This window comes from Passer domesticus, chromosome 8 (assembly GCF_036417665.1).
Source record: "Passer domesticus isolate bPasDom1 chromosome 8, bPasDom1.hap1, whole genome shotgun sequence".
NCBI classification, from domain to species: Eukaryota; Metazoa; Chordata; class Aves; order Passeriformes; family Passeridae; genus Passer; species Passer domesticus.
In genome coordinates this window covers 47,432,940-47,457,020 of record NC_087481.1, presented here as the reverse complement: position 1 = coordinate 47,457,020, position 24,081 = coordinate 47,432,940, and the positions used below count along the sequence as shown (strand labels likewise).

General features: G+C 43.1%; 1 protein-coding gene across 2 annotated transcripts in view; it reads right to left on the bottom strand.

Annotated features, from left to right (window-relative positions):
• Nucleotides 1-24,081, bottom strand: part of SORCS3 (sortilin related VPS10 domain containing receptor 3) — a 275,567-nt gene that overhangs the window by 124,540 nt on the left and 126,946 nt on the right. The gene's annotated exons all lie outside the window — the stretch shown is intronic.

Genomic DNA, 24,081 nt, shown 5'->3' with positions numbered 1-24,081 from the left:
TGGCTGCTTGCTTGCTCTTCTAGCTTCGCTTCTCTTTCTTTTTTTTTCTTGCTTTTTTAGCTCGCTTGTTTTTTTTCGCCATTTTTTTCTTTTTCCCTCCTTTCCCCGGTTTCTGTTGTTCCCTTCCTTCCCCTTTCCCCCCCCCCCCCCCCCCTTTCCCCCCCCGAAGATATCGGACCGGCACCGGGCAAGGGGCTCTGTCCGGGGTCTGCAAGAGAAGCTTCGTACCCTCCGCAGCGAAGAGAGAAACAGCTCGACCCCTTGGACTGGTGAAACATCTGTTGCCATCTCGGGCTATTTCTCTTGTGCTGGGAGTGTTTTTTTGTTGTTCTTTAATAAACAAGCTTTTTCCACTTCCCCTCTGAAGAAATTCTTCCCGAACCCAGTGGTGGGAAGGGGAGAAGGTGCGGAGGGTTTTGTTTCCTATAGGGGGCTCCTTTGGAGATATTTTCCCTAATTTGTCCTAAACCAGTTCAAATAATTTGGTGGCCCGTACGGGGAAAAGGACAAAGTGGAAAAAGCTTTACTCTAATAATATTTTTTGGCTTTAACTGTTTGTGGAAATATTGGTATGTCTCCTTTTAAAGTTGTAATGTCATTTGGAGTGAAAGCCTGCCTCTATCTCTGGTCATTAGGGTTCTTTGAAGTTTTCATAGCCTTATGGTCACTGGGGTTATTTTCTCATCCAGAAATAGCTCCGGTATTGTCCCTAATACGTAGCTTTTGTAGCAGAGGGGCACTAACCAGAATATTCATCGGGCTGGGCTTGGGTGTGATATTTTGCAAGGGGCTTATAAAAATGTTGTTATCGGTTCCAGGAATGTATAATTCATGGTTGCGGCTGTGTGTTAAATTTGTTATGGGGGAGGAGGTTATTCAGTCTTTGTTTTCCTTTTCCTCCTCCGAATTGTTTACATTTCTATTAGAAAATGATCACTTCTCCCTGACTGCCAAGGACACCATCTTTCTGTTATTTAATTTAACAACCTTGCTCTATACTGTCTACAGTTTATATAAGATGAAGGCTGAAATTTCTAGAGGGGCTGGTGAGACCCCTGATTTAGGGGTACAACCAAGGGTAAAAAGTCCTGAGTGGTGTGGGAAATGGGAGGATATGGGCCAAATTTTAAAGGAGTTTTCTGATCCGGTAGACTGGGACTTTCCATCTGAACAAATTCAGAACCCGGCTGAGGTGGCGAAGTACCTGAAAGGGAAATGCCAGGATAACCCTAAGGAGAAAAGGATCCTTGCAGTGAGCTGGGCCCTGGCATATGCTTATCGTACCCTGCTAGATACTGTAGGGCAGCAGACAGAGGCAGGGGGGCAGGGAGATAAATCAGCAGCTATCCCAGTTACTCAAGCTGCAGCTAACACCCCAGGCTCGAAGCCAGCAGTTAAATCAGACAGTGAGCCTCAGCCAAGGGCTGTTGCTACTAGTACAAGAAGTGGAAAGTGTACAGATAAGACTGACCGACCAGTGGAGGATGATGATGATTACGATGCAGAAGAAGGACCCTCAACACCTCCTGACATAAAATCAGGAGTCAGAGCAACTGGCACAAGATCAGAGGCCACTATTGATTCCTTCTCCCTGAAGGACCTTCGAGGCCTAAGGAAAGATTATCGGCGACAGCCCGACGAATCTATAATTAGTTAGCTGGTCCGCCTTTGGGATGCGGCAGGGGAGGCTACCATTCTGGATGGCACTGAAGCGAAGCATTTGGGATCCCTGTCACATGATCCCGTCATCGACCAAGGCATGATGAGGGGGGCTAGCCCTCACAACCTCTGGGAACGGGTCCTGGACAGCGTGGCACAGAGATATCTGTGTGCCGATGACCTCTATGTTCAGCAGACACGATGGAAGACCATAGAACAGGGGATCCAACGCCTGAGGGAGATGGCAGTGGTGGAGATCATTTTTTCAGACGATGTAACAACTAGGAATCCAGACTTTGTACCATGCACACCTGTAATGTGGAGGAAACTGGTGCGACTTGGGCCACCTGAATATGCTTCTGCGCTAGCAATAATGAAGCGGGAGGAGGTATATGAGACTGTACTCGATATGGCGAAGAAACTTCGGGCATATGCGGATGCTGTACATGGCCCGACTCATGCCAGAATTGCAGCTGTGGAAACACGACTGCAGGAACTAGAAGACAAAATAGAGAAAAGCAGCAAGAAACTCAGGGAAGAGATTAAGGAAGACCTCCTCCAAATTTCAGCTGTACAAATTAGAGGCCCTGGTACCCAACGCAGACGTTCCCTTGTTGGGGAGAGAAGGTACACCCCACGAGCTGAGTTGTGGTTCTTCTTACGTGAGTCTGGAGAAAACATGAAGAAATGGGATGGGAAGCCTACTGCTGTTCTGGCACAACGAGTGCGTGAATTGAAGGAAGGTAAGAAAAGGAAAGCAGCCCCAGTTGCCCGTAGCCGAACAGCCAGGTATGATGATGATAATGACATGTCTGATCCCCTTGAGGGAACCTCCAAGACATATGCCCCAGGAAAGAAAGATAAACAGGCGTAGAGGGGCCCTGCCTCTAGCCAGGTAGAGGCATGGGAAAACCGTATCTTTTGGACAGTGTGGATCCGATGGCCTGGCACATCAGAACCACAAAAATATGACGCTTTAGTGGATACTGGTGCACAGTGTACTCTAATACCATCGGGACATGTGAGGACCGAACCTGTTTCCATTGCTGGTGTGATAGGAAGATCACAACAACTGACCCTGGTGGAAGCTGAAGTGAGCCTGACTGGGAAGGAGTGGAAGAAACATCCCATTGTGACTGGCCCAGGGGCTCCGTGTATTCTGGGCATAGACTTCCTCCGGAACGGTTATTACAAAGACCCAAAGGGACTCAGATGGGCTTTTGGCATAGCTGCTGTAGAGGCAGAGAATGTTAAGCAATTGAACACCTTGCCTGGACTGACAAAAAACCCATCTGCAGTAGGACTCCTGAAGGTAGAAGAGCAGCTCGTGCCAATTGCGACCTCGACAGTACATCGCCGGCAGTATAGAACGAATCGAAATGCCGTGATCCCCATCCACAAAATGATTCGTGAGCTGGAGAGCCAAGGAGTGGTTAGCAAAACCCACTCACCCTTCAACAGCCCCATCTGGCCTGTGCGTAAATCTGAAGGGGAATGGAGATTGACGGTGGACTATCGTGCCTTGAATGAAGTGACACCACCACTGAGCGCTGCTGTGCCGGACATGCTGGAACTCCAGTACGAGCTGGAGTCCAAGGCAACGAAGTGGTATGCCACTATTGATATTGCTAATGCATTTTTCTCCATTCCTCTGGCAGCAGAATGCAGGCCTCAGTTTGCTTTCACCTGGAGGGGCGTGCAGTACACCTGGAACCGACTGCCCCAGGGGTAGAAACACAGTCCCACTATCTGCCATGGACTGATCCAGACTGCATTAGAGGAGGGTGAGGCTCCAGAACATCTGCAATACATCGATGATATCATTGTGTGGGAGAAAACGGCAACAGAAGTGTTTGAGAAAGGAGAAAAAATAATCCAGATTCTCCTGAAAGCCGGCTTTGCCATCAAGAAGAGCAAAGTCAAGGGACCTGCTCGAGAGATCCAGTTCCTTAGAGTAAAGTGGCAAGATGGACGGCGTCAGATTCCCACCGATGTCATCAATAAGATCACAGCTATGTCCCCACCAACCAGCAAAAAGGAAACACAAGCTTTCCTAGGCGCCATAAGGTTTTAGAGAATGCACATTCCGGAGTATAACCAAATTGTGAGCCCTCTCTACCTAGTCACCCGCAAGAAGAACGATTTCCACTGGAGCCCTGAACAGCAGCAAGCCTTTGCCCAGATCAAGCAGAAAATTGCTCATGCTGTAGCCCTTGGCCCAGTCAGGACAGGACCAAATGTAAAGAACGTGCTCTACACTGCAGCCGGGAACCATGGCCTGTCCTGGAGCCTTTGGCAGAAAGTGCCTAGTGAGACTCGAGGCCGACCATTAGAATTCTAGAGTCAAAACTATAGAAAGTCTGAAGCCAGCTACACTCCTACAGAGAAGAAAATTTTAGCAGCCTATGAAGGAGTCCAAGCCGCCTCGGAAGTGATTGGCACGGAAGCACAACTCCTCCTGGCACCCCGACTACCAGTGCTGGGGTGGATGTTCAGAGGAAAAACTCCCTCTACCCACCATGCCACCAGTGCAACATGGAGCAAGTGGATTGCTCTCATCACACAGCGCGCCCGTATTGGAAACCTGAATCGACCTAGGATTCTAGAAGTAATTACAAACTGGCCTGAAGGTGAGAATTTTAGTCTCGCTGATAAAGAAGAACAAGAAGTGACACGAGCGGAAGAAGCACCACCATACAACCAACTACCGGCAGAAGAAACACGGTATGCTCTTTTTACTAATGGTTCTTGCCGCATTGTGGGAATGAAACGGAAGTAGAAAGCAGCTGTATGGAGCCCCACACGCCAGGTCGCAGAAACCACTGAAGGAGAAAGTGAATCAAGCCAACTCGCTGAACTTAAAGCCGTTCAGCTAGCTCTGGACATTGCTGAAAGAAAGAAGTGGCCAAAGCTCTACCTCTACACTGATTCGTAAATAGTAGCCAATGCACTGTGGGGCTGGCTGGAGAGATGGAAAGGGGCTAACTAGCAACGTAGAGGAAAGCCAATTTGGACTGCTGAAGAATGGAAAGATATTGCCACCAGGTTAGAGAAACTACCTGTGAAAGTTCGCCACGTAGATGCCCATGTCCCCAGAAGCAGAGCTAATAAAGAGCAGCAAAACAATCATCAAGTAGATCAGGCTGCAAAGATAAGGGTGTCAAAGATAGACCTAGATTGAGAACACAAGAGAGAGTTATTCCTAACTCGATAGGCCCATGATGCCTCAGGCCATCAGGGTAGAGATGCCACCTACAAGTAAACACGAGACCGAGGGGTAGATTTAACCATGAACAGTGTTTCTCAGGTTATCCATGACTGTGAAACGTGTGCTGCCATCAAACAAGCCAAACGAGTGAAGCCCCTATAGTACGGTGAGCGGTAGTCCAAATACAAGTATGGAGAGGCCTGGCAGATTGATTACATCACACTGCCTCAAACCCGCCAAAGCAAACGCTACGTGCTCACAATGGTAGAAGCCACCACAGGATGGTTAGAAACCTACCCTGTGTCTCATGCTACCGCCCGTAACACCATCCTGGGCCTTGAAAAGCAGGTCCTTTGGAGGCATGGTACCCCTAAGAGGATTGAGTCAAACAATAGAACTCATTTTAAAAATAATCTTATTAACACCTGGGCTAGGGAACATAGCATTAAGTGGGTATACCACATCCCCTACCATGCACCAGCTGCAGGTAAAGTGGAAAGATGCAATGAATTGTTAAAAACCACCTTGAAGGCATTGGGTGGGGGGTCTCTCAAAAACTAGGAGCAGCATTTAGCCAGGGCCACCTAGTTAGTTAACACTCGAGGTTCCACCAACCGAGCAAGTCCTGCCCAGTCTGAGTCCCTCAATATAGTAGATGAAGATAAAGTCCCAGTAGCCCATGTCAGAGGTTTGTTAGGGAAGACAGTATGAATTAATCCTACCTCGAGTACAGGCAAACCCATTCGTAGAATTGTCTTTACTCAAGGACCAGGTTATACCTGGTGAATAATGCAGAAAAATGGGACAACCCGTTGCGTACCTCAAGGAGATCTGATTGTGAAATGATATCATTGTTTGTTAAGCGTGACCACCATTGTCTGTACATTAAATCATACAGACATGAAACAGAAGGAAATATAAAAGTGTCGAAGGTCTGAGCAAGTGAAAAGAAAGTTTACATTGTTCAATAACATGTTCACGATATGGGATAAGGGGTGGAATGTCGTGGGGACAGGACATTTTCATGCTTATTATCCCAAATCGTGGTTTCTGTCCCCTGCTCCGTTTGTTGTGTCTATCGTTTTTGTCCTTCCCCCCCCCCCCCGCCTTGGGGCTGGGCTTTTTGCATGCTTGCTTGGCCGGCTGGCTGCTTGCTTGCTCTTCTAGCTTCGCTTCTCTTTCTTTTTTTTTCTTGCTTTTTTAGCTCGCTTGTTTTTTTTCGCCATTTTTTTCTTTTTCCCTCCTTTCCCCGGTTTCTGTTGTTCCCTTCCTTCCCCTTTCCCCCCCCCCCCCCCCCTTTCCCCCCCCGAAGATATCGGACCGGCACCGGGCAAAGGGCTCTGTCCGGGGTCTGCAAAAGAAGCTTCGTACCCTCCGCAGCGAAGAAAGAAACAGCTCGACCCCTTGGACTGGTGAAACATCTGTTGCCATCTCGGGCTATTTCTCTTGTGCTAGGAGTGTTTTTTTGTTGTTCTTTAATAAACAAGCTTTTTCCACTTCCCCTCTGAAGAAATTCTTCCCGAACCCAGTAGTAGGAAGGGGAGAAGGTGCGGAGAGTTTTGTTTCCTATAGGGGGCTCCTTTAGAAATATTTTCCCTAATTTGTCCTAAACCAGTTCAAACAGTGAAAGTGAACATCATTTAAAAGTGAGGTCACACAGCACTAACTCCTATCAGATACATTCAGATCACTCAAGAGTATAACATCCCACAGAATTAGGATGGGTTCTTAGTATTTCAGTTTCACTTTCTTTGGCAACTCATTTCCTGATTTAAGCGATCCGTTATTTTTTCATGTTATCCAGATAAATTCAGAAAGTCCAGCAAGAAAGAAAAATTCTATGTATCAAAGTTGATTTTGGTTGGATATAGGAACTTCAGGCAGCCACACCAGGCTTTCCTGGACCATTTTCTGTCTACCACCTCCCTCACCTCATGTGGAATCCTCTCTCCAAAAGTAAACAACAGAGCATTCCTGAGATTTAAGGCTCATTACCTGGCAGCTTGCAGTGCTATGAATGAGAGCATCAGCTCCCTGGAAACACAGAATGCCTTCCTGGATCAGCTGCTGGCAGCTGGGTGTAGTTCACATGCACATGCGCATGGGCAAACACTGACACCATTTCATATATCACACTCCCAATTTGTACAGTAAGAGACATTCATTCAGTCAGTGAAAACATAATTTTCCCCAAGCATAGGAAAGTGCATGACCTCAATTTCTACAGGGAGGAAAACACTTCTGAGCCACTAATTTTAATTAGAAAATTATTACCAATATTTTAAAACGGGTTGATTCCACACTATCAGATGGCAAGCTCTACATAAACGTTATCAAGAAAAATGTTGTGGAAACATTAATACCATCTTATTAACATCTGGAGAAAACGATTTCACATTAAAGCAAATACCAGTACCATAAAATAAAGGCTAACAGTGGGAAATAAATTAGAGCTGTTCTAAACACAGCAGGTTGTTGATACAGCAGCTGAATCAAATATAGAAACTGTCTTTCAGCAGGAAAACAGATCTAGGAATGGCCTTTTTTAGTTCACTGCAGAATGATCAGCTAGCTGAGATCCACTGCAATTTTGGGTTTTGTCCACATTGACTTCTCTTATCCAGCTTCATAGAGCTCCAACTTCAAGGCTACAATAGGGAAATACATTAATTTTGACAGCAAAAATCAGTTTCAAGGAATGGTAAAACCCTTGGTATGTTAGGCCTTCATCAAGCAAAAAATTTCAGTGCTTGTTTAATCTTAAGTACCTCATTAACTCCATGAAGTCACCAAGGGAAAGGGAATATAATGTAAATGGCTTTTGATCCTTCCCATTAAGGAATGAAAAGCTGAACTAGAAGGGAGCATTTTTCCCAGAGTGAAGCCAACTGTATGAATCCAGCCTGATGTAAAAGTATCTTCAACATCCCTCACATACACCACTTACCAGCCCCAAAATCAATCCCTGCCATTCCCACAGGAAACCACAGTACAAGCCCTGAAGAAGTGCCCTTGCATTGTGCTCTGGTGCACGGGCTGGGGAATGAGAAATGTTCCCACAGGCAACTGATTTCCTGGGAATTAGCCTGAGAAGAGACCTCCAAGATCTCCACTTTAAAGTGGAGATGCTTTGGTACATATCTTCTTTCTAATCTGATCAAAGTATCAATTTCATTATGCCCCAAACAATAATAATTTCACAATTATTTGAAGATACTTTTCTGTCACTTTTGAATTAGACTGCAAAGACATTTTATACCCCTGTTCACCTAAAGCAAATTGCCTATGCCGGAGAACTATAACATAGTTTAGTAAAAAATCACCTGCTTAGATGGAATGGAAAAAGGATGCAAGCCTGGCCATTTAAGAAGACAATCCAGAGAGATCTTATATTTAAAATAAAGGATACTTCAGGAATAAAAATATTTTCCACCTGATGTAACAGAGGATTACATAGTTAATAATGCTGTATATTACAAGGTTGCTGCTGGAGTTCTGTCCTAAAATAAGGAGCACAAGACAGCCAACAGTAGCATGGACCTGAAGTGGCATACACACAAAACATCCCCTCTGGCCTGTCTCACATGATCTGCAGAGGACAGTTCAAGAAATGGTCATAAAAGACAACAAAGGCAGTATTTCCATCAGATGGTTGACAAATCTGGCCAATTTGTTCTTCTGGATGCATAACAGTGGTTACAAGACCAGATAATAAAACCACCAAACTAGGAAAGGTGGAAGAACCTAACAACAGCCATATCTAGAGATGATATCACATAAATCATGCCCCGTGCCTTCACCCAATTTCCACATCCACTCTCCAATCTTCAAATGGAGAAACGAACACCCAACATCTCTGTTGTCCTCCATCCTCCCAGGAAAGGCTGGTCCTACACAGAGCAGGATGGAGAAAGCAGGAGGCTCAGTCAGAGTGAAAAACAAAATCTCACCACTAGCCACACAGCTCAGACTGGCACACGTTTGCTACATGGCACACAGAGAAAGAAAAGTTACAGACTCCGGGCTTTTAGTTTTTTACTGTTTCTACTTTTTCTGCTAGAAGCTATAGGGAGAGGGAACTTTCAGCCTGAAACTACCACTTCTCATTATGGGACAAGGATGAAGCATCTACCCCACTAGTGATTTAGATTAATCACTTTTCATTAAGAGACAACAAACAAACTCCAGTCAGAAGGAGCATTTCTGCCAGCATCCTGTGTTGCCATTTATAATTGCCATAAGGAATAGCAAAGGAGCACCAGAGAGTTGTCAAATGTAATTTATAAGGGTTTAAGATCTAATAATTTTCTATAATATTAAATTAAATGGCAGTCTTTATTTAAATGAAAATTACATTTGGTCTTTCTATATTCTAGATTACTTATATATACATGTGTAAAATGTTGCTTTTTTCTCTAGTTTAAGTGGAGAGGGGAAGGACAGGCAGGAGTGGTTACTGCCAAGGATAAATCCTTGAAAACATACTTTCTCTGACCTTCAAAATTCAGTGAACAACGAATGGCAAGCACCAGAACAAAAAAAAACAGGCTGCAAATCACACTAAACTTAGGATAGTTCCTTAGGAATGGATGCAGAGGAAGAGAGCTGTCTGGGACATGGTGCATCTCCTTTAAAGCAGGAGCTTTGGGGACAGTGAGGACATGTACAGAGCTATTCTGAATGAATTCCAGGTGGGCAGAACACCAGGCACCAGTGAGGCAACACTGGAAAGAGGATGATATGGAGAGGCCACCTTGCAAGAGCATTAATTATAATATATGGGCTGAGATCTTCAGTACCTGAGCAGGATACATATCCAGCTCTGAACACTTCAAGGGGATTCACCCCAGGGAGCAAACAGCACAAGCTGCAGGCAGGAAGAACAAGGAGAGTATGACACATGTCATACCTGTGCCTGCCATTATGTATTTGGTACACAAACCACAGCAGTAGTTAAGAGTCACTCAGAATTGTTGGAGAGTGTGTAAGACCCTTAAAGGAGCACAAATGCAGAAGTAGATAGGAAGGAAAGTGGCACCATACTGCAGCACAAATCCACTAAAAAGTCATGCCCTTTGATGGGGCTAATATAATAAAAACTAGGGTAAGATTTGTAACTGAGAACCTGAGTTCCTGCTAGCCAGACCAAAATTCTAGGTATGTCACTGGGTTAGTGCACACACCTTCCATGCTTTCACATGGGTTATGTGCAGGTGGATGAGTTAAGATGGTGCCACATTCCTCTTCTTCTGTGCCAGGGTAGCCAGGCACAAAGAGAGCTGTGATGTGGAATACTGAACTGTACAGTAATGAGGCAGCAAACCTCTCACAGGCACAATGCTACAACATGCCCAGACAGGCATGGAAATTCAGGTCGCCTGAGCAGAGAAATCACAGTGGAATGTGGTTTTTATGCAGCTGAATTAGTTAATAAACAGCCATTGGACCAAAAAAACTCAAAACAACATGCCACAAAAATGGCATTTTTATTAATATTAGCTTTCAATGAAGCCTTTTATTTTTCTCAACGAACATAAATTTTCACTGGAAATTACCAAAGCGCATCTCCCTAAATCAGCACAGACCAGTTTTATAGGTGCAATAATCTGTAGCAATAGTACCACTGAGCTACATTAGCAAAGGAGCACCAGAGAGCTGTCAAATGAATAAAGAAGACAGGTTCAAATAGATGTCTTTTGTTCTGATAAATAGACAGCATCAAACCATTGTGTATTGCCTCCTGATTCTCCTCTTCACTTTAAATGCACTTTTCATAAGCTGTCCTTTTCAGAGGTCCCTGTCATATTCACCTATGTAAAAGGCTATTATAAAAAAACATAAACAAAGCAGCTAGGAAAATAAACAAAACCAACAGAACACCTACAAACCATGCAAGCCTCCACAGCTTCAAAAGACACCCAGTTCCTTAGCAAAGCATTAGAATTATCTCTGTAGCACTGAATTATCATCTCCTAAAACTGAAAAGGCAGTTTTGCCACAAACAATGCTGCAAAGACAGAAAGTTGAGGTTCAGTGTTTACAGATTCATGGGGATTTCCATATTGAATGTGCTCAGCTTGGAAGTGAAAAGGCTTTTTTGGGATTTTTTCAGCCTCCTTCCGCTAGGCCCTCAACTCAGAAACACTTTAGATCCTTCCTAAAGCCTGGCCCCACCTACATCATCAATGACAAAACAAATCAGATTTAAAAAAAAGAAAAATGTTTCATTTGATTTAAAACATTTGATGGGTTGTATTGTCCCATATCTCCTTCCCACAAAGCTTCACAGTAGTTTTGAGTTTAAAAAGCCAAAAACTTTCAACAATTTATACTGAAATGTCAATGCAAGCAGAGGATTTTTGCTTTGTTCAGATTTTTTATGTCCTTTCCTCCTTTCAAAACTGAGAAATCAAAATCCAGTGACATTTAAAGGCTTAAAGATGCAAAAGTTGTTTTCTTCCTTCAAAACACCAGTTCATCAGAAGTTAAATATGAACAGTTTGGAACTCTCTTATGGGGAAAGTAATTTTCTACTTTGAAACATTTTAGATTACATGTTTGACCATCTGAAATTTCTCACTGGCAAATACCTGGTTATTAATTCCCCCCTCATTCTTTCCCTCTCCAACATTATGACTGCAATTACTTGCCCTGCAAGCTAAAGGAGGCCCTCAGAGCTCTGATCACAACCCAGATCTCCTAGAACACAGCTACACACTATATCTAAAATCCCTCCCCTGCCATTCCCATGGAGGACAGGTGCAACTCATTGCAAAGAAAATCTCATCCTTTTTTCCCCCTTCTTTCATCTACATGCCATTTCAAAAAAGCTTCAGTTTAATTAAATCAGCCCAATTCTCCATGAAACTAAAAAGTGCTCTACCACAACTGTCTACTTACCAACAAAAGTAACACCCATATAAATCAGCAAAGCTAAATCTGTCTTTGAATGATTTGCACTAGTTTAGAAAGAGGGTTTCTAGAAAGCACACCTTAACTTTATACAGACTTCCACATATATTCAGAGATGGCTAAATACCTGCTCATTGCCCTGTAAATATCTTCATCTCTACAATAATCAGGGGGAAATGAAAGCAACCTCTGTTTTCTAGTCACCAAGCATATCAGTCAGACAGGAAAAAATGGGATCTGTCACTGATAAAAAACTGCTCTAGAGAGAAATCCTGTGTATTTACGTACAAGCAAAGAAATTCACTCCATTATTTAGGGATCAGCAGCTGTGACAAGAGGGACATCTTCTCTCTGGGAAGCCAAACAATACATCCATGAAGAGGGCAACAGCTTTTATATAATTGCTTTGTGTGCCAAAAAGAAAATGCTCATTGCAAACTTTTGTGTTACAGAGCAGCCCAGATTTGGGACTCCTCCCTTCACATGGCTCAAAAACTTCCTTAATGTTAAGGATAACCTGTGGGCATCAATCAAGCAGTAAAGGGGCACTGAGGTTTCATAAAAGACAAATTGTCTGGACCTACCCCATTTCAGCTTCTTGTAAATTCACTTCTTATTGCCCGAAATTTAACATTAATGGCAGATCTAATTAATGAATATAGCACCAGATCACCAACTCTCCGAACCATAGTGCCGTAATCTTAAAGGATGAAGTGCACTGCACTGACTTTATAAGGGTTTATGAAGCATGTGTTATAAAAGTACCTCAACCATAAGGCTTTTATACCTTGGCACTCACTTCAATACAATCCCATAAAACCCAAGCAATCTTTAAGTGTTAAAGGTGACTTTCACTACTGTATTTATTATTGGATAATGAAAAATGACTCGGACACCCATAGAAACTCAGCAATGAAATAGGAGTTTCCTGAAACTTTTGCATTGGGTCTGCCTTATATGTACCGTGACCAAAGAACCCAATGGCTCTCTCAAGACATTTTAGACACTTCACACTAACCTCCCTCCAGAACTTCCTTCCCATCGGGAATTCTTCGTAATTACAAAACAACTTCTAGTCTGCAGAATCACATTGCTTGCCACTGAACTTTTCAGACGTCAACAGCTGTTTGTGTAAGGATTCAACCCCTCTGGAGGACCTGTTCCATAGACTCCTCCAGCTGTGCCAGAAACTGAGACCTCTCTAATCCACCAAACCAGTTTGAGAACACAGCAACATGGTAGGGAACCCATGTGTGGGCTCCCCATCTTTGCAGCACTGAGACAGAACAATCAGAGTACATGATGCTGTTCAGGTGACATGCAGGTTCATTGTCTCTGCAGAATGTTTTGTATTTCGTAGAGGGTACATAAAAGAAGAGAACCATTATCAGAAACAAAGTAACAAACTGTAAAATGAAAAATTTTCTTTAACATAAAACAGCAGGGTTTTTGAAACAAAAGTGAGCAGTGCTGGAGTGCATCAAATGAGTACCAGCACTACCTTGCCTTCTCTGAGGAGATGCACATCAGCCTACCACACTTGTTTACAGGCAATAATCCTGGTTAATCTTTTGTTGTCTTCTATTGTCTCTCACATCCAATTATACTAGACTAAAATTACAATTAACTGTTCAGATTGGTACAAAATTGAAAGAGGCTTTTGGCACTTCAGCCATACCTGCCATAAATTGCAACACCAAAACAAAACACTTCAGAGAGTTCCAAGCTCACACACTCCCTTCCCTATGGAGAGGGCACTCCATTTTAATCACCACCTCCAGCACCTGCTCAAGAGCACAGATGCACCATGCAAGAAGCCCTGAGGATCAGGAGTAAATTAAGGTTAAATTGCATATAAAGTAAGAGCTCTTCAAGGAAAACCACTCTTCCCTCCTCACTGGCAGGTGGGAAATGAAAATCTATCATGGCTGTAAGACTTAGACAAAACTCAGAGCTGGGAAAAGAACACAGATACTTCAAGGCTGCCATCTGAACCTTTGGCCCACAATGCCAAATCCCAGGCTGGATCCAGTTTGCATGCACAGGAGTGGAATAAGCCATGATAACAGACCCAACAAAGCAGAACATCTTATCTTTGTTTTGCGGCTGAGCAGGTCAGAACAACATGTCTCCTCTCTTTCTCTCGCCTTTTTGGCACTGGACACATGTACTTTTCACTTTTAATTACAAGGCACAGCAAGCATTTGCTTGTTAAATTTCAGGTGCCAGTGGGGATGGAAGCCATCCAAAAAGCATGTGCTTGACCTGGCAAAGAGTGACTGACTGGCAACAGCCAGCCACATGCTTGGTTGTAAAACCTTTTCATTGTCACAGCAAGGCAGCCTTTATCCAAGGTTACCCCAGCCCATTATATTCTTGTTACAGCTGCACATTCTCCAGCTCCCCACAGATCATGGGAGCAGAGTCCTCTACCACAGTATTCCCACCTGCCTGAGGCCACTGCAGTGCTGTCCAGCTAATCTGCCAAAGGCTTTTCTGTGTCACAGCATGTTCACGCAGAGTTCTGCTCCACGAACTGCCAAATGGGTCACAAGCATCAACACTGGATTTGTACATCCAGTTTGACCAGCACTTCTACAAAAGGGCTTGAAGCAGAAGTAGAAGAAACCTTCACTTGTGATCTTAGGTGCCAGCCAGTGCTTGCTTCCACATAAATACAAAGTTTCTGAGCTATATTATTATATTGCTCCAGAGTCTGGTATTTCTGCATAGCATAGCTCTGCATGATGCCTTTTTACTCTTCTGGACTCTACGCAGGAAAGCCCCAGTTGTTACAATATCTGACATATTGTTTTGTGGTCACCAGCTTTTTTCTAGTGACAGGGAACAGCTCTAATCCCAAACTGTCTTCACAGAAAGAGAAAAGCAGCATTCACTGTTATAATTATATGTTATTTGAGTAAATGCATGGTTGTGCTATTCTCCATACAACTACAAAGTAATTTTCACCATTATGGTAACTTCCCATGTAAGCAGAAATAGTTACAGAAAATAATGTTATCAGTAAGGAGAGGCTGTGTGCACCACAGCTGCTGGAACTGAGAGCACCATTTATATAAAAACACTCCTCTGATTATAGGTCTCACTTGGGAGAACACTTTACATGTGGGTAGGAGTTTACTCACAGTAGTTGCCCCATTACAGAAAACAAAAAGATGTGCATGGATAGTTACTCATGGGGTAAACTTTTGCAGCCTGTATTCAGCAATCTATTTCATTTGAGGACACTAGAGTGTTTCATGACTCTATAGAAAAATAAAAATCATGTTATGTATCTCCCTTGAGGCCTTTAAATCTGAATACAATTTTAAATGCATCATTGCTTCCCCTTTGCTTACCCACTTTATTTTTCTGCTTTTTTAGTCAGATTGCAGAGTGAACATAGACAACAGTCAGCTTTATCACTGTTCACATCCAGATGCTTATAATCTATCTCAATTTACTTACTTGGCATCTATTACTCATGTCCCTCACTGTCCCTAATGTACTTCTCTTCCTAACATTCCCCACTGGAGGAAGCTAAGATGATAGGAGAAGGTCTATCCAATTTCTGGGTGCAAGGCTGAGGCCCAAGTTACAAAACACGATGGCATTGCAGTGCTCTGCATGGTGGCACTCAGCTCTAAGCTATCCATTGAGGTTGCAAGCTCTGCATGCCAACTCGGGTGCCAAAGATTCAGGTGTCAGAGATGGGAAGATTCAGGACCTAGGTAGAGGATTCCCAGCCAGCACCTCAGTGGCTTTCACATTTTCCATCACATTTAATAATTAGCTGCCAATGAAACAGTCCTTGCAGGTTTATGGCAGTATTCTTGTCCGACCAGGGGAGTGGCTGCCCCAGTGACTGAACCACGCTGCTACATCCTATTCCAGCAGGGTCACCAGTACTTCACAGCCCAGGGAAAATCACATGCTTTCCTTCCTGTATCCCTTCATGCACATGTGTGAGCTCTGGTCACTGTAGGGCTCTGAAGAACCAGTGTAAGAGGAAACAGAACTGTAAGGGGGGATAAGAGTTTTATCCTCAACACAACCCTGGCACTTTGGTTTTAGAATCGATTGGCAAACATCAGAAAATTACCAATCTTACTCCATTTTTCCACGCTTCTCCAGGTCCTGAGCACTGCACTCCTTGATTTCTTCTCAGTCTCTGAGCACACCTGCTCCAGGAGTTTTGCTGCTTTCTTGCAGGCATTTTTTAGGATTGTGTTGGTCTGCCATGGGAAGGTTCCAATGGAGAAAAGTTATGAGCTTGTTTTGTCAGCAACAGAGAATTAAAACATTAGAGGGCTCACTGTAAAAGGCAGAACCAATCCCTCCTCAGAGACAGAAGAACTGGTCTAAGAGTTGATTGCCTAGATTTATAAGAAAACAATAGCCTGAGTTTTCCCTAACTGCATCTGTGGACCACTTAGAAAACCCTTGTCTTTATTTTTGGAGTCCAGCAACATCTTTCTGTAAACAATGAGAAAAAGACTTAGAACCAAGAGGATGAAGGGCAATGAACTCCCACTAATGAACATAGAAGCCTCAAGCACTCCACAACATAGTGAAATAACTCTCTAAGATTTAGCCCTGCCAAGCTCCATGCTGAAGAAAACTGATTTTAACACACTCACAGAAGTGTTTCCAGGTTTCCCTGCTTGGGATAAAATATTTCACACAGAATTGATAACTCCAGAGCTGACATTACAGTTACACTGTAAGAGGCAGATGTGTGTATGCAGCACAAACTGAGACTGTGGCCAGCACGTGCCCTGCACACTCTGCTAATCTAGGCTATTAAAATGAGAATTCACTCAGTACTGCTGAGCTTCTCTATTCTTCATTTTATAAAAGAATGAAATAAAAAGATATTTTGCCACTTATTATTGGGTTTGGGGTTGGCAGGGGATGGGGGGAGGATTTTCCTCAAAGAGAAATAAGTAAGTATTGGTGAACCAGCCCTTATCACTAAAGATCAAGGTCAAATCATTATATGGTCTTCAAAAGGACCCACCTGCTCCTTTTCCAAGAGCTGCTCTCCACCCATTCTATTATTTTCCCCTCCTTTTTAATAACAGGATATAGTGACTCACTGTTATTGATTGATTATCCTGCTGTCTATGAAGCACCATGCCCCTCCTCATTAATTCAAAACTACCTTATTTTTCATACTTCATAAATTAATATATTATTGGAGCTGCAGCAGTAAATGAGATGGCCATGTTTCAGAGTGTGGTAAGGAGAATGGAGAAAGGAAAAAAAGTCTCATAAAATTGTCCTATACCAGGAACTGCAGCTGTGCTCACGCTGCTGACAGGCCATGTGGTTAATACAGGCAGCCCTGTACAAGGTGCTGCCTCCTGACAGACCCTCTCCTCCCTCTAACCAAGGCAAGGCACTCTGAAAGCTCACTACATCTGAATGTGGATGGAATCTCTGCAGTTTTACCCCATTTCTTGTCTTTATGACCTTCTAACATCCCTAAGTCTCCATAGGGCTCTGACTGGAGCAATACAAGGTGAAGCAGGCAGAGAGTGCAACAGGAGAGAGGGATTGAATTCTAGGGAGGCAGACAAAGCAGCCCTGTCATAAACATGCACCACTATCCTGCCAAGCTTATCACTCTCACCTGGTAACTGCCCTTTTTCCTCCAAAAATTGTTTGCAATTTGGAATATAGAGGTACAAAGGTGCAAAATACAGATGAATAATGGTACACAAAGACAACCCTGACTCAAGTTTTGTGATATATGAACAACTTTTCCCTCACAAACACTGAAAAGATGGCTTACATTGTAAATGGCAGTTTCTATTTATACCTATTTTCCAACCCTCTTCCCTTCAGCCCCATTAAATAATGCCATATGGGAGTACTTTGTTAATTATCTCAATTGCATTTATTTTTAGAAACAGCTGATGAGCAGTGTGTGTGGTTCAGGGGGTTTGGGAATTTTTTTTTTCTGTTTGTTTTTAAGCATATCTGCTTCTTCAGAGAACTAACGGAAAAAAAAAACCAAAAACACCAGGAATCCCCAGTTTTCACATTCATGAATTCCAGGGGACAGCCTTCCCTGGAGGGCAACAATCACATTGCCCCTGTTTAAGAAAGGGGAAAACTTTCACTGGGGGTCTCTCATAATTTTGGGTTCCAATTCTGTATTATCTGTGCTGGAAAATGATGATCTCCCAGACCACAGATGTTGTACAACCTCTGTTTTTCTCTATGATTTATGTGAAGCCAGAATGGTAAAGTTAAAACCTGCAAGCAAAGAGACTTTATTTTTAGTTTAGGGACAGGATCCTCCAGATCAGGTCAGGTTCCAGTGGGCATCTGGCATGCCAGGCCCCACAGTCCCTGACTGCAGGAAGACAGAAAACTCTCACAGGAGCATCTTGACTACAAAGATTCACAAGAAGGCACAATCTCCAAATATATTAGTAATAAAAATTTAAAAAAAAAAACAAAAACAACGCACACACACACAAAAGACACAACAGAAAACAAACAATGACTAAAACACCAACTTGGACATACTGAAAAAAAATTTAAGAGTATTTATGCCTCTATATCTCAATATTTTCCAGGCATTGATCTTGATCCATGTTCAGAACACTAATAAACCAAGTCATCCAGCATCAGGAAACTATATATCTTAGGTAGGAAAGGTCAGAGAAACCTACTCTGAAAATGTGACTTTGCTGAATTCAAAATAGAAAACAGAAAACGCTTCAAAACAAGAAATTCCTAAAGTCCTCTTCTTGAAGTACTATAAAATGTCTGTAATTCAGGATTTCTTTCACACAGTTGCAGGTCACAGTTCTGCAAACATTTACAAAAATGATTTCTTTTCTCAGTTGCCAAATTCAAGCTGAATTAATTGGACAAGTAGAGAGAATTCCATGCACACAGCTCACAGGACTGCACCTTGTAAATAAAACACGTCATGTCACACATCCTCTCACTTTTCCATAGATGTTGTGGGTGACCTTGAGGAAATCATCTTTGCAACATCAGTAAGTGAAGAAAAATATTACTTCTTCATTCACATTTTATTCCGCTATTTAAATTTTCAGTTCTGGAGACAGAGTGTGACTGTCCCTGAAGGGTATTTACGAGATGGATACGCTGAGCTGTTATCCCCATCACAGCCACGTTTGTACAACCCACTGGTACAACCAGAGCAGGCAAACCTGAGCTCAGCTAAGCCAGGCACTATGTTTCACAGCTTTCCTATCTACCCACATCAACCCCGGACTGTATGACATGGATTTTGGAGCTCTGAGAAACACAGGAACATCATACACAGCTCAGTGGGTCCAGAGAAGGGGTGTGCACAGAGAATTTTACAGCAGCATTTGCAGGTCAGGTAATTTAGTCCCTGTTAATGGCAGCTGCAAAACCAAGAGCTATTTAGTGACTGTATTCCATTAGGCCGAAGGGAAAGATTAGGGATAAAAGACAGTAGAAAGAGCTTGTTCCATCACTCCTGCCCTGTGGCTCTAACTCAGCCCCACTGCCTTTCAGTTATAAACGCGTTCTCGAGATCACATCACCGAGTGCCAGTGTGCAGCACAGACCCTTGATCACAGTGTCAGCACAATGAGGAAAAAGGGTCCAAGGAAACCTTCCATCTCCCTAAAGCCCAAATGGCTTTAGGATATTCCAGAGCTCAGTCCCTCACCAATAGCTTGGGAGGCAGTCTAAGGAAAAGGCAGCAAATGATTAATGGGAGCTGTAGCTAAGCACGGCAGCTCAGTTCAGGTTGGGCCAGCAAGCCTCAGGTACGTGCTGGAATCTCTGCCTCATCAACCTATCACACGTTTGAAGAGTAAGGAGAAAACAAAATGCTATAGAATTCCCTTTGGGAGCATGTGAACTAAGAAATGAAGGCAAAACCAAAATAAGTTTGAATCATGGTTCTGCCCTGAGGCTTCAATCACAGCTGAGGAATTCCCTTTGGAGATACAGAAGGCCAGGACATGTTTTGCTCTCAGTGACTCTCCAAGTGAGCAAGAAGAAATAAAGGGGAGGTCAAAATGACTTGTGCTCATTTTGGAATCTCCAGTTCCTGTAAAGGGAGGTGTCACTCCCAATATTCGAGCTAGTCACCAGTCAGGTAGATGCATTCCTCTGCAATTACAGTATTAAAGACAATTAATTTCTTCCTTCATTAACATGAACAGCAACACAGTATTGCTCTCTGCCATCTCATAAACAGTTGCTGCACTTCAGCCCCCAAGAAACTGCACAGACAAATGAATCTAATTAGATTTATCTTTCATAAATTCTTACTCTCTAAATACCTCTGAACATTTCTTCTGATGGGCCAAGTTCAGAGACATGGTGAGGTATGAGAGCTGCAGCATGACTTTGGCTTTCACAGCTTCAGAGGTTTGTGCTGCCCCTCCATTTTTATTCTGTGACAACTAAGAAACTAGTCTGAAAAACCATTTTCCCAAAGCTCTTTAACTGAGCACCATAACTTTATTTCTGCTTTATTCTGTTTGCAACTACTGTTCAAATACCTTAGCTGGAAGGTCTACCTTTAAATAAAACCTAAAATGCTTCAATTCTGGTATAAGGGAAAAATAGGAGGAGTCCTCATTTCATTCACTGCAGCTGGGTGATGCTTCTGTTCAGGCAGTCAGCATAAAAGGCCACAGATCTTTTAATTCTTCAAGTCATCACCTGCAACAATGATTGTAATAGCTCAGGGGAAAAGCTAAAAACAACTGCAGCCAACTGAATTGCAAAGAAAATTCATGAAGGAAGGTATTTCTAAGACGTCAGAACTGTCACCTCAGATCTTAAATGCAATCAGGGCCTCCAGTTTATCCACATCTTATCTGAGCAATACTCTATACAGGAAAATGGAGTTGATTTGTCAGAGTTGTTATTCTCTTCCTTTTTCTTCTCTTTCTTTTGCATTCTTTTTAACTCCATCGTCTCCACCTCCACAGTATTCCCAAGGGTAGAGATAAAAGTTTCTTAGTGAGAACTGGGTTTTCAACTAAACAACATCTTCACCAAGAATAAGCACTCTTTTCAGAGTATGTCACAGGAAAAAGTAATACCTAAAATCTATAGTTCAACAATTCCTTGAGATTCAAAGTGGCACCTCTGAGCCTGAAAGGAGCAGCGCTTCAGATATATGGGACTTCAATTCCCATCTTCTTTCTGCACCCTTTTGGAAGGGCTTTACATCCCTCTGTGAGGCATCAATTGTAAAATGAACCCTGTTATTGACAACCAAGAAGAAAGCAAATGTTCTCACAATAGGGGACCTTTTCCAGCAGACCAACTCATGCTAGAAAATATGGAATCACAGCTCCAAGCAGTGACATTTTGAAGTGCAGCCAGTTAAGCAAAGAATCACAAGCTTAAATTTTTGTGGAAATTATTCCATTTTCTAACAGAATTTTTTTTCAGCAACCATAAAGAAATAAGAGAATTAGGATAAAAAGAAACTGGAAATTTAAAAAGTCAAGAGAAATGTTCCTATTAAAATAGAAGAGATTTTTCCCTTAGTGTTTTGGAAGAAATAAACACTTTTAATTCCCAGACCACTGTGAAAATCTGCCTCTAGTAAAATGTAACTAACACCCAAAACACAGCTTTAAATTAAAGGTCAGCAGGGAACTGAGATCTCTGCCCAGCAAAGAGTAAGCAGCTTTTTGTCATATCCCCAAAGACAGACAACAGGCTACAGGGCAGAAAAGCCAAAGCTGATCATTTTGCTAATTTCAGCTTTTCAGATCACTCAGACATCTGCTGTTAAATCCCATTCATCTGTAAGGATGGTGTGCTGCTAAAAAAACATGAAAATTTCCCCATTCTGAAGTTTACCACAAGTTACCTGCTTGTTGCAACCTATTTGGCAACTGGACAAAGCAGATGTTTCACATGTGGTCTCCCTCTCAGGCCAGAAACTGGGTGGGCAGATGCACTGAAGGGGAAGATGTGCCCAGGAATACACTCTGCCTGCTGGAGCACCTTCACAGGTTTGGAAGGGTCAACACTGCAGGCACTTGGCTTCTCACCAGAGCCCAAAAAACAGGAACTCTCAAAAAAGCCAGTCCCCAGGACTTCAGAGCTGTCTGACTGCTAAGGGCAAAGATCAGCTGGAGTTTCACAGCAGAAAGGAGAGTTCAATGCAGGTTTTCCTGATCCAAACACAAGTGCCTATTGTGCAAGGGAGAGGAGAAGCAGCCCAACCACCTGCAGGAGAGCAGATCCAAGTCTGGCAGTTTCAACTCCCAGCAGCAGAGGCTTTCCATACTCTCACAAAGCCTTGTGAAACCCTGAACTTCTTACTTCTTAGGGGAAGGGAACTAGCAGTGTGACAGCTCCATGGGAAGATGAAGCAGTCCTGGCTCACTGCAGGGAGTGTTTTGGCTACCATGCAGCCAGAGCCTGCAGATTCACAGTGGGCTGCAGAATGTGTGGCAGCTCCCTTATGTCAGCACCCAAGGTGCTCTCAGATCACCAAGCTGGCCCTGACCACTTGGAATGATACCTCTGAGGTATCACAGCTGGGATAAAGAATTCCCAGCAGCTTCCTCTGGTATGTGCATGTTGTTATATTCGTTTAATATAGCTGCAAATGTCAAATTGCACAAGGGCAAAGTGCATTTTCCCAGTACCTTCTGTGATTTCTAAGAAATGGACAAGCCCCATCTCGGCTCCAAGGGCAGCCATCAGCAGGGTGGGGAGCACGTGAAGCAGGCAGGAGCTCTGGGAGCCAGATCTGCACCACAGCCAAAGCCAATTTATCTCAGTCTTTGCTCTGTGCTTTGGTTAACTCTGTGCATGAGGAGGGTAGGGTGGATATCACCCAGCAGCAACATGTAAAAGCCAGGAAGAGCTACAGACTAAATCTGATCTCCAAGAAGTAAAGCACAGGTTGCCAAAAAAATTAAAATATTCCCAAAGTTTTTCAAAAAAAAGAAATCAGAAACAAAAGGCTTTTCTTTTAAAAGAAGAAAGCAAAACGCTAGCTTTTAAATCTCTGTACCTCATAATTGAGCCAAGGGTTATGCCACAATTCAGGTAAATGATGTTTATATAACTGGCATTTGGCTGAACACAATTCCTATTTAACAGCTGAAAAGAGGCATTTTGGGTCTTCAAAGAAATCTGACAGGTAATTCCCACTGTCGTTCTGCAGGGTAGCTGAGCAGTAATTATCCTTCTCACTAGTAAATCAATTAGGAATGAATGTATGGAAAGCTTTTCTCCTCCTCCAAGTAAGCACTAATCCTCTAAGCACTAATGAGCAGACAGGGCCAGCAGCAATGTGCAAACCCATCAGAAATCCACAGGAGCTACAAGGTAAGCAGGCTCCAACCAGCGCCTGGGAGTGAGTGCCTCAGGAGAAAACGCCTTGCCTGCAGAGGTCTACATGGCTCATGTGTGACACAGGCTCCATGAACTGTGTTCCTGCTGGTCCCTCCCTCCCACTTACTGCCTCAAGCAAAGACCTCTTGTGCAGCTCACAAGAGATCCCTGCATCATGTTCAACAAGGCAGCACTTCCACACGGGACCTGGGATTTTTCTGTTGGGATGCAACTGATTCACCTGCTGCTTTCTGCTTCAGTATTGGCATCCGTCCTCAGGAGCTCAGCAAAACCATTATGCTTACTCCCCATGCCACAGGAATAATATTCACACAGGGAAACTGGGAGAAGACCACAGCCCTAGTGCATTTTTTGCAGTGCATAACCACAAGAATCTGTGAGAGGAGTGGGTGGACAATAAACCCAAACCTGAATTTGACAAATTTCAGATGTTCCAATCCAGTGACACCTTGTTCAGACATTTCTCAACTGTTACACGAATGTCTGGAATTGCTTTGATGGTTAACAAAGCAGAGTTCAGACAGACCAGCTGTTTAAGCATGCACAGTAACAGTGCTAATATATTTAGCAGAGGTAGAAAGAATGGAAGCAAGTTGTTCCCACAACAGCCAGCACTGAAGCTGGTTTCCTATGAGTTTTCCTTACAGCTTGTCTCTATATTTCATAAGATTTTTCAGAAGGTATGAGAAGGCCACAGATGGTCCAAAACTATTTTCCTCAAGACAGAAAACCAAATATTTGAGATTGGAAATTTAAAATAAATAAGTAAACAGCAGGTAAAGGTAGGTCTATGTGCCACTATATGATGAAATGTAGGTGGTTTTAATTAAAAAAAAAAGACTGCTAATCTGTAAAGCTCAGTAGCCTGAGAAATTGCTAGAAGATAATAATATATCCTTGTACACTGATTTGTGAGGGAGTCTTTACACCAGTGACGT